Raw genomic sequence first — 12,020 nt, 5'->3', positions numbered from 1 at the left:
TTCCCCTACATCTGCTAGCCCACCACTAAAAGAGGTCATGCAACATACTCAACTATGCTAGAGCGCATAATAGCTTGTGGCTGCGCACGGAAGTTTCTAGCATGAATAATCTTATGATCCCTTTGAGTCTGGGTGGCATTCCATAGGGTAATCACACGGGTCCTCAGGGATCCCCTTGGGCAAGCATTGGGTTCTCCAGGTGCCCGGGCAGACCACTGGGTCCTCCAGGGTGCCCCTACCATTCAACCCAGATGTGTATTAAAGTATCCACCTTAAGTTAACCATTAAATAATAACACTCACATCTGTCATGAATCACACAACTGAGCCACGTCTACGACCTTAGCGGAGCAGTATGAGCATAACGTAGAAGTAACTCCCAAGGTTTGAATGCAGGACAATAGGTTCCTACCTCATCAACTACTTCCTAGTACCCACATGTTATCAAGTCCTAACTATGCAGTATTCGAGGGTTGAAACTAATGCATAAAAACTGGGTATGAAAGGGATATGATCAAAGTGTGAACTTGCCTTGTATAGTTGATGAAGATGATTCACACTCATAACTCTTGATAGTTCTACTCATCACACTCCGATCAATCTATCGTGAGCAAGCAATAGTAGCCACACATAAGCAATCACTCAAAAGATCGGGAAGAACGAAGAAGACAGTTCGGAAAATATCAAAACCAAGCAAATAACTCTTGCAACATAAAACAATTTCTAACAGTACCAAAATCATGTGAATTTTTCCTTATCAGAAAGTTTAGGTCAAGAGCTTCGATTTGCAAAAAGAATCAACTAAATCGGAGTTATAAAACTCAAGTTATGATCAAAAGAAGTTTGAATATGAATCTGAACAAATGTCGAAATTTGAAAATTTCAAAAAGTTGATGTGACAGGTTCACTGGATAGGTGAAAACAAGACAAAACTATAGGCGCCGGTTTCATCTAATTTGGATGAGTGAGTAAAAAGTTATGACTATTTGAAAAATCAGGGCCAAGCTGTTTTACGGAAGAAAAATAGATATGGCTAAAAAAAATCTAGATCTAATGTATAAATACATAGACTAATTGATTATCTAATTATTCTACCGTACTAGTATAGAAATAATAAACTACGGAAGTATAAAGAGAAAAAAAGAAGAAAGATACCTTTACAAGGCTGAGAAAAGACGATTTCGAAGAGAGGAGACAATTTCCTGAAGTCCCGCCGAAGAGAAAAAATATATTTTTATAATGAATCTAGTCAAACCAAAATATTGATTTAACCCAAATTGGATGATTTTTGAAGGCTCTATGGATCTATATTTATAGGTGGAAAAGTGGTTTAAGAGCCAAAGGCTAGGCAATGTGGGACTAAACATACACGTATGTAGATGAAATTTGAAAAAAATCATGGGCTAAAAGTTAGGCCCCGGCCGCGCACTGTAGTTTATTTAAACAAATTCGGTCAAATAAAAAAAGGCTGGCTGGGCCTGGCCCATGTAGGAGAGAAGAGAAAAAATAAAATGATGGGGTGCCCGATGCCACTATGCTGCGCTCGAAGGTGACAGTTAGTTCCATGCGCACGCGCAGTTTTTTTAATAGAAACAGAAAGAAAAACCGAATAACGGAAAATAAAATAAAATTTTATATAGGCATATTATATATCAAAATTTTCAGAAAAAGATTTTCTACCACGTGAAATTTTTCTAGCGTTAAATAAAATCCACAAAAATTTATATAAAGCAAGGAGTGCTACTCCTCTAATAAAATCAAATAAAAATCAGTTTAAAGTACCAAAATGATTTCAAATTTATTTCTCTTCAATTTTTTGTTGTAGGGAATCATTTTACCCTATTTTCCATATGTTTTATTTTTGGAGAAAACTAATTTAAATAAAATCCAAATAACTCCAAATTGAAAATAATATCTAAAAGGACTCTAAATTTGATTCTTTGAAACAACCAACTCATATTTCATATAATTTGAAGAAGTCATTTTATCTTCTCTCATGAAAATCATTGAGTTGCTTAAAGTTTCTGAATTTGAAAATATTTCCAAATAAAATTCAAAATCTTTTCGAAACCCTTTTCATTTAAATAAATGGAAGAAGTCATGTGATCTTCTCTCTAGGGTTTTGTATTTGAAAAGAATTTGAATTCATGGAGATCATAAATGTAAAAATGAAAGTTTGGGAAAGTCCTTTTATTCCCTCTAATTTAACTTTCAAAAAGTTTCGAATTTCACTCAATTTCACACAAGCAATCAAGCAAAAAATCAAAACTATCTATTTATTATAACATTCCAAAATTTAGAATTTTAGGATATTACGAACCTACCACCCTTAAAATGAATCTCGTCCTCGAGATTCAGAGAGGCTAGAAAGAAATAGGTTAGGTTTGGGGGTCTTCTCAAAATCCATCGATTGTTTCCGGTGTCTCGGGTGCTACCACTCTTAGAAGCATTGTTACGGTCCCATCAAAACTCATATACTCCATCCTTATTGTTGACAGTGTCGGTCTTCTCAGATTCTCGGGAAAGTTCCTTCCCTAGGCTCTTCTGGTAGTGGCATAACCTTTACTGCCATTCTTCTGTCCTTTCATCTTGGTAAGGTTATTCCAGGACTCGGTCTTCATAGCTGACGGGTCTGGCGCCAATACTAACTATCGATATCTCATGGTGGTCAACAATTTATGGTTTCTCCTGCAGGAAATGGGTTTGGGCTTAATTCTCACCATATGACCTATGATTGGCAATAGCTGCCTTGTTCAAGGGAAAATTTTCCTACCATTATAAGGTTTAAACAAGGTTTTGATTGTCGTCTCTCTACTATAGGTAAGTCACTCAGATTTACCATCCCATATAGCAAGGCGAATAATAAGAGTAAGTCGGTATGGTGATCAATCCATCCCGCACACAAATCATTACCCTGTATATGGTTTAGCGAATCTTGCATTTTAACACTCAGCCATCCTCACCAGCATTGCAGAATTTCTCTTGTCGATGAACCAAGTTCGGATAAATCCATGGATTCTCCAAGCCAAACAAACATCTATCATTTCCTCACAACTCTCGGGTTTTGCGTAAACTCCTATAAGATCGTCTGTTGATAAAATCGTAACTTCTTCTAGGGTTTTTCCTTCAGCAAGAATGTGCTTGCTTCTTGGCAGGTCCTGGGGTCTATGGGTTATGGCCCATCTCATCACTTGTAAACCTTGAACTCATCATCGGGGCAACTGATCATTATTCCAACATCCAACTTCTAGCATTCTTAGATACATCCAATTGTACCGTCTCCCTTCCTTCTATTGGTGCCAATCTAAGATGGTGATTACTCAAACTCCTCATGGAATTACAATTGCTCCATATTGTCAACATTATACCTCCTTTATATCCAATATACTTCATCCCTTCATACTTCTTGGGGTATCCAACATATCGAGATAAAACTCGTACTTATTTTGTCCAAGGTCCACTCCCTGGAATATCATTATCTTTTCCAGGGGTCAAGTTTCCTCGCAGGGTACTACCACCCTTAAAATGAACAAATATTCCATAGACCACATTTCTCATATCCTCGAAAATGGTCAAAATCTTCCTTCATACAGTCACTGCTCATAAAATCAAAATCTTTACCAATGATGCTAACTTTATTGATTCTCCAATTACTACAATCTCCTGCCTTTCCATTACAGGCCTCAACTCAACAGCTCAATATAAAAGAATTGTTCCCACTACTACTACTATATTTCTCACAGACACAACTAATTATCACAAGTCTCTTCTCCTTGGGACAATCTCTGGCAAAGTGCCATGCTTTATTACAACGAAAACATATTCCTTCTGACAAGTTTCGAGGTTTCCTTTTTGGGCAACTGCTGAAGTAGTGCCCCGACTCCTTGCACCTGAAATAGGTGATATGACTCAGGTCCTTCCTAGAATCCAATCTATTTATCTTCCTGGACTTCTCCATTCCAATCAGGGCTTCTATTTCCTGTGGGTCATACTCTACTTCCTCTGTCGGGAATTCTACTAGATCCCCATTCAGACAATTCTGGGAGATGTGTCCTTCTTCTCCACATGAAGAGCATGACTTAGTGCATGGTTTAATTGGGTCTTCTTTGGGTGTGTCCTCCACCTCTTCCTTCACCACAGGTTCTTCTAAAATTTCCATGAGGGATCCTTTCATTTCTTCTTTCTTCTGCTATACGGTTCTTTGTACCATGGGGTAAATGTGACACTAAGCAGGGTAGTGGGTAGTTCCTTCACACAAGAAACAAGTAATCTGCCTAGTTGGGCATTCTTCAGCTGGGTGACTTCCTTGACAATTAGGGCATTCATCCTTGTGTTCTTTATGGTTGTGGCTATTTCTCCACAAAGCTTGCATGCACAAGGTTTCTTCATATCACTTACATCAGGCTTCAATTTCTAGGACCCAAACCGAGACTTTGGCAAAGTCAACTTAAATTCTTTCCAAGTGGTTACTCCTTGCCATCCATTGATGGTTTGGTACATCCTCCACCAAGTAGCAGCATCTCTGTCAAAGCACTAAAGAGCATGCTGGACCGCATCCTTTTTGGCTATAGTGTCACTCTTCATGTGACCTTCCATATTCTGAATCCATCGGTCCGTCTCCAATTGACTTATCGGTCCCGGAAATATGAGTTCATCTCCATTCATCCTTTATTGGGTCCATGGGTTTTGGGGGTAAGATAAGAGATATAGAGAGGGGTACACACAATACAAACAATAGTTTTGAAGAGACAGATTTTTATTATGTGGCTGTCGGAAAAAAACATCAAACAAATGACAGCTCACAATCGTCACATCTAACATATGTATGTAACAGGGGTTTGGTCTTCTAAAGGTTAATAAATCTTCAACGTTGCCAAACTCTTCAGGTCTTGCTCATGTCTCCGATGACTTCTTCCGATCATGCTTGTCCTTCTCAAGTTCTTTTGCCAGGTCGTTTTTTGTTGACGCGAAGTCTCTCATGATGTCCTTTAATATTCTGGAGTTGCATTTCAAACTTCTGGGTTTCAACATCCTTGGCATGAACCTTGGTCCCATTATCCTTCAGTTACTGATGAATCTCAGGTATCTCGAGGTTTTGCTCCTCCCGATTGGCTACTTTCAGCTTCTGGGTCCCGAGTTCTTCACGAAATGCTTCCTTGTCTACTACGGCTTCCTGGAGCTCCATCTTAAAATTCTTGATGTACTACTCCAGATCTTGATGATACACCAGCTAAGTTTAAAGCTTCATCTTTTGCTGATAGGTGCTCCATTCACCCTTTTGTCATCCAATCCTTCCGAAGAAATGCATGCTTAACTCAGCACGGTGACAAATAGCATAAGCGGGAGATAACATCATGGATAGCCATGTCTATGCCCATGTCTCTGCCATGAGTTATCAGTCCATAGTTGATATCTCCTGCCTTAGTGTTTTTTGACAAAACTTTGACTTTTAACACTCCATGTTCCAGTCTTTCTCCGACACACCTTGATCTCGAGTATTGACAACTTCAATAGTCTGATAAGTTCCATAAGGGTAGCCTTCCTAGGTCATACCAATCTGGAAATTCTTCAGAGCCTTCTTCTCCTAGTCTTCGGAGTCTTCAACCGTTATAGTTTCCATAATTGTAATGCTTGATAAAATCCTCTTTATTCCAAAGTGGTCTTAGTTGTCCGATATCTTGTACTTCTTGTTGTGGTCTCATCAGTCAAATTTTCGAGTGGTCAAAAGGGAAAAAGCGGTATGGTCTCACTAAAAGGGAATATTTGAATAAGCTCAAAAGAGAAGAGAGGTAAAAGATCTTTTTGAAAAGAAGGTTTTTTGAGAAAATATTTCCTATGGGCTTGCCAGTTTCTAGGGTCACGTCCTATAGTCAACGTGTGCTCTGATACCATCTTGTAGCGACCCGACCTCAGACGGTCAAGTCTCTGTGCTTAAGTGTCATCCTTGGATCGGTATGCTGACACACATAGTATTCGAGGGTTTATAACAGAGGTAAATCACATGTATAAATTAACGTAAATACTATTACCTCAATCCAAATAGCGGAAGTAACAACAAGGTTGTGGATTCCCATCAACACCAACGGCAAAGTTGAGTGTAGAAATCATAACCCTAACGTATCACTTACTCGTCGTAAGATATCCTGCAACATGAGATGTTGCATCCACAAAGGGTCAGTAAATTGAATGTACTGGGAAATTCACATCATAGGACAATGTTGAATAATAACTATCACTACATGCATATTTCGCTGGTGGAAAGCTCTAAGTTTATTTTTGCATAATGCCAATTTTCCCTACCTCAAAGGAATAAATTTTATTTAACTACCAAGTTGGTTGAAAAATTATTGAGAAGGTTCCTCCAACTCAATCCCAATTAAAACTTAACAACCCAACAAATTAATTTAAAGTGATGAGATCCATATGATAATCCAAGAACGAGATACTCAAGATGTCCATAACCGGGGACACGGCTAATCATGATTAGTATGTACACTCTGCAAAGGTTTGCGCACTTTTCCACCACAAGACATGATCTCCTCCGTTGGATTCCTCGCACTACATGGTGTTTGAGAAAAGGATGACCGAGACACAGTCTTTCAGAAATATTAACTCTTTACTCTGGGTGGACAGTTACACCTACTTTCCCCTACATCTGCTAGCCCACCAATGAAAGAGGTCATGCAACATCTTCAACTATGCTAGAGCCCATAATAGCTTGTGGTTGCACACGAAAGTTTCTAGCATGAATAATCTTATGATCCCTTTGAGTCTGGGTGGAATTCCATAGGGTGATCACACGGGTCCTCCGGGATCCCCTTGGGCAAGCACTGGGTTTTCCAGGTGCCCGGGCAGACCACTTGGTGCTCCAGGGTGCCCCTACCATTCCACCCAAATGTGTATTAAAGTATCCACCTGAAGTTAACCATTAAATAATAACTCTCACATCTGTCATGAATCACTCAGACAATCCACGTCTACGAGCTTAGCAGAGCAATATTGTAAGTGCATCTAGTGCCACCCTAGTTGGTTTTGGAGTATTGACGACAAACCTGGTTGAGGGACTAATGTGTTTGTGAGATTGCAGGATAACACAGGTAGAAGTCCCTCATTAATTCGGTTTTCCTACCGGAGATGACCCCTAAAAATGTATGAAGACATTGAAGTCAAAGGTGGTATGTGAAAACATTCACATTGAAGACTATGACAAGAGAAGACATCGCGCGAAGACTATGGAGCGCGAAGACTTAGTTGTTTTGTCGTTCTTTTTCTTCTTTGTTGAGTCATAGGAACCACTGTACTATTAAGTGGGGTCCAAGTGAACCAGTCAGAATGACTGAAGTGATGCTTAACCAAAATCCTATGTCTTCGAGCGAAGACAATGAGAGCAAATCTTATCCAGAGCTGGATAAGTCATCTTTGCTTTTAGCTCAAGTAAAGTTGCCCTGTGTTTGAAAATCTGACTGTTGGAACACGTGTCAGTTCCTTAGTGACCCAGGCTCATTTCGGAAAAATCAGGCCGGGTTGCCTAGTGGCTATAAATAGCCCACCCCCTACACCATAAATTGGTTGGCTGCTCAGAGTTAGTGCACGGCTTTTGTCGTTTGAGAGCAACCCTCCTCGAAGTCTTTGAGAGAGAAATCCTTGCGAGGACAAAGCCCTAAACACCCAGAGCTAAGAGTGTTAGGCATCACTGAAGTCTTCCTATCTGTGTGATATGAAGACTTATTACACTTGAGGACTATGGATCCTCCAGCCGGTTAGGCGTCGCGTTTTGAGCATCCAAGAGTCATTGTGGATCGCCGGTGAACGAAGTCTATGAAGGTTTGGAAGTCTACCTTGAAGACTTACCAGAGTAACTGGGCGAGGACTGGGTGTCCTTAGCTCAAGGGGAATAAGGTGAAGACCCGGTCTTCTGAGTTGAATCTCAGCCTCCCTAACCAGACATACAGTTGTCACAGCAACTGGAAGTGGTCTAACAAATCATTGTCTTCAACGAGCCACTGGTTCTATCCTTACCATCTCTTTATTTAGATTGGTCCTTGTGAAGTCATTGCCTGTTTGCATTATCTATTTGTCTTCACTGTGTGACTGCTTGTTCTGATTAGCTTCATACTATCTTCCATCCTGATCTATACTGCCTAGCTGCTATTAGTCTTTGTGCTTTCATTTCAATGAATACTTAACTATGGCTTGCTTAGTGTAGTCTACCTTCGGTTGCATGGTAATAGGTTTATTTCTATCATTCGTCTTCGAAACTTCCATGTTTTGAAGACTTTCATAAAAATCGCCTATTCACCCCCCCTCTAGTCGATCACTAGCACTTTCAATTGGTATCAAAGCAAGGTACTCCCTTGTTCTGTGTGATTCGGTTTAACCACCTGGAGTTTTAGCTATGTCGACTGCAGGGATAATCAAAGTCTCCGCTGCGTGGCCAGTCTTTGATGCAACTGAATATCCCTACTGGAAGAATAAGATGTGCATGCATCTGGAAGCCATTGATGTCGACCTCTGGTATGTCGTCAAGAATGGCGTCCCCAAGGCTGGTGAAGGTGTCACCGCTGCTGATGTCAAGAAGTTCATTCAACTGGATTCCACTGCCAAGAACATCATTTGTGGTCATCTTACCAAAGGACAATATGGCCGTGTGAGTGCTCTGGAAACATCCAAGCTAGTCTGGGACTGGCTATCCAAGGTTAACGAAGGTGTCTCAACCCAGAGAGATTAAAGAATCAGTGTCCTTCGCAACCTTTTCAACCGCTTCAAGAGAAACGACAATGAGAATGTTCAACTCACGTTTGATCGACTCACTGACATCACAAGTGAGCTTCAAGCTCTCCGCACTACTGAGATCACCAAGCATGAAGTCGTCAAGACACTCCTGAGATCATTTGATAGCTCGTTTGACACCCTAGGCCTGATGATTCAAGAACGCCCTGACTTCAAGACACTCGATTCGTCTGACATACTTGAAAGGCTCAACACACATGAGTTTCAGCTTTCTGAGAAAAGAGACATCTACAGTCCCAACTATGGGCGAACTCGTGCTTTGAAGGCAAAAGTTGTTTCCTCATCTGAAGAAGAATCTGATTGTAGTTCTGATGATCCTGAAGACATTGGAAAGGAGCTTGCTATGCTTCTGAAGAAGTTCCAGAAATTCACCAAGAGAGGCTTCAGAAAGTCCTCACGATCCAGCTCAAGGAATGATGAAGCTTCTGCTCATGACTACAAGAAGAGAACATGCCACAAGTGCAAGAAACCTGGTCACTACATCTCTGAGTGTCCGCAGAGGGACAATGAGAACAACAAGAAGAAGAAGAGCCAGGAATATGATTCTGACGACAAGAAGAAGAAGAAATACTCAAAGTCTTCTTCCAAGTCTTCATCAAAGTCTTCATCACACAAGAAGAGCTCATCTGGCAAGGCTCGTGCTTTTGTTGGCAAGGAAATGGATTCTGAGGAGGAGTCTGCTTCTGAGGAGGCGGAGGTGGAGTCTGAGGATGGGTCCGACTCTGGCGTTGCAAGTCTGGCTACAACCTACGTTGCCAAGTCCATCTTCAACACTGAAGACAATGACTTCATCACCGACGTCGATGCTAATGACAAGGACAAAGCCGCTCCCACCTACTGCTTCATGGCACGCGGTGCCAAGGTAAACTCACGCACTACTCACTATCAAACATCCAGTGAAGATGAATCTGATTGTGGTTCCAAACCCAGCTACAAAACACTTGCTAAAATTGCAACTGAACAACGGAAAGCTATGGAACATATTCATAAACTGTTAGACAAAAGCAATGATCTGTTAGACGCTGAAATGACTCGATCTCAGTCCTTAATAGAAGACATAAAAAATCTTCATGTTAAGTATGAGGAACTTGAAAGTCGTCATGAGACACTCTCAACAACTCATGAAAAGCTTTCCTATGATTATCTTTAAAGGAAGCAAGATCTTGATAAATTGAGAGCGGCTCATGAAGATCGTCAAAAGGAAAACGAGTCACTTCGCACCAAACAGATCAGTTCCGCTCATGAAGGATTTGAACCACCATGTCTTAAATGCATTGAGCGTGATAACGGTACTTTTGTTGATGGAAGTTCTACTGCTGCTAATGTTGCAATATCTTCAACTGTTGATGTGGTAACTAAACCCTCTGCTGAGGATGCCACTGTTATTGCTGATGAAAATGCTAGGTTGAAGACATTGCTTGAAACAGGGATGTACAAAAGTCTCAAAGGGCATCAGACACTATGTGATGTCCTCAAAAGGCAGATCCTGAACCAAAACCCTAGGAAAGAGGGTGCTGGGTTCGAAAGGAAAATGAATGCTGATGGCTCTTACTGGAAACCTGAGCAGTACCCCAAAACCACATGGGTTGCTGCAAAGGAACCTTCAGTGGATCCCTCCACCCTATCTGGCTTCACTTGTGCTAATCCCATTGTTATTGACGAATCTTTTGATGCAAACTATAAACTGTTTAAGAATCAGAATGGTGAAGTGTTTGCCAGGTATATTGGTACTAACTGCAGGAATGGGCCACCTATGAAGAAAGTCTGGGCGCTGAAAAAGTGTCTGGAAAATCTTCCCGTGTATGTCGTCATGACACCACAAGTGAAGAAGACAAAAACCCCAGACCACGGGCTTCATATGGTCCAAAGGCTTCATACAGACAGAAGACTCACCTGAGTCGCACTAACGCAAATGTTTTGCAGGGAAACCATACTCAGGCCTATGAATATGAGCGCGTTTCATCAAACCGCCATGTTCATAAGACCTAGAACTACTCTGCTTATTCTTATGAGTAATATTGTCCACCTGCAAGACTATTTGCTAGGGCTCCAAAGCCAAAGTTCTCAGATGCTGCACTTAGACTCATTGCTTCGAAGCCACCCTTGAAGATGTGGGTGGCTAAGAAAGCTTAACTCTCTTTTGCAGGGAAGGGTCTTCAGCCAAAAATCAAATGCGTCTGAAGCTATTGCTGGGGACCTTAAACATCTTGTAGGGCGCAAGATCAAATGCCCAAATGGTCTTATTATGTATTTTGTTTCCTGAGTCGCTTGCTACTTTCCCTATCAGTCCTAACCTCGATTTAAGCTTTCATAATCCACTTGCTCGTCAAATGTTTATGCTTCACAATTCTCTTCGTGAAGCCTATCCCCCTAACTGCACTGTAGGGTATGACACCAGCTGCTTCAGAATGGATTATTGACAGTGGATGTACTAATCACATGACTGGCAAGCGAAGTCTTCTCATGGACTGAACCTTACATTCATCCGACAAGCGTCACATCACATTTGCTGATACTGGTAAAAGCAAGGTATTGGGTCTAGGTAGAGTTGCAATGTCAAGGGATCAACACATGGATAAAGTGATGCTTGTTGTATCCCTTGGTTTCAAATTAATGTCTGTCTCAATGCTTTGCGATTTGAATATGATTATGATGTTTGGAAAATATCGTTGCCTTGTTCTAATGGAATCTGACAAGTCTCTAGTCTTTGAAGGGTATCGGAAAGATGATTTGTACATGGTAGATTTCTCAGCAGGACCACAACTTGCCGTATGTCTTCTTGCAAAAGCTTCAGAATGCTGGCTCTGGCATCGAAGGCTAGGGCATGCTGGCATGAGGAACTTGCATACTCTTGCAAAGAAGAAGCACGTCATAGGCATCGAGGGCATCAAGTTCAAGAAGGATCACTTATGCGGTGTCTGCGAAGCTGGAAAGATGACGAGGGCCAAGCATCCCTCGAAGACAATCATGACAACGACTCAACCCTTCGAACTGCTACACATGGACCTCTTTGGTCCCACTCACTACTCAAGTCTTACTACTACTGCTTGTCTCTATGGCTTCGTTATTGTTGACGATTATTGAAGATATACATCGGTGCATATAATCCTCTACAAGGCTGAAGTGCAGGATGTCTTCAGACGCTTTGCCAATCGAGCCATGAAAAACCATGGCGTCATGATCAAGCACATCAGAAGTGACAATGGCACTGAATTCAAGAACACCGGCCTC

Source organism: Triticum urartu, chromosome 2 (genome assembly GCF_003073215.2).
Source record: "Triticum urartu cultivar G1812 chromosome 2, Tu2.1, whole genome shotgun sequence".
NCBI lineage: Eukaryota > Viridiplantae > Streptophyta > Magnoliopsida > Poales > Poaceae > Triticum > Triticum urartu.
The sequence above is the reverse complement of the archived record's forward strand: the minus strand, read 5'-3'. Positions refer to the sequence as shown.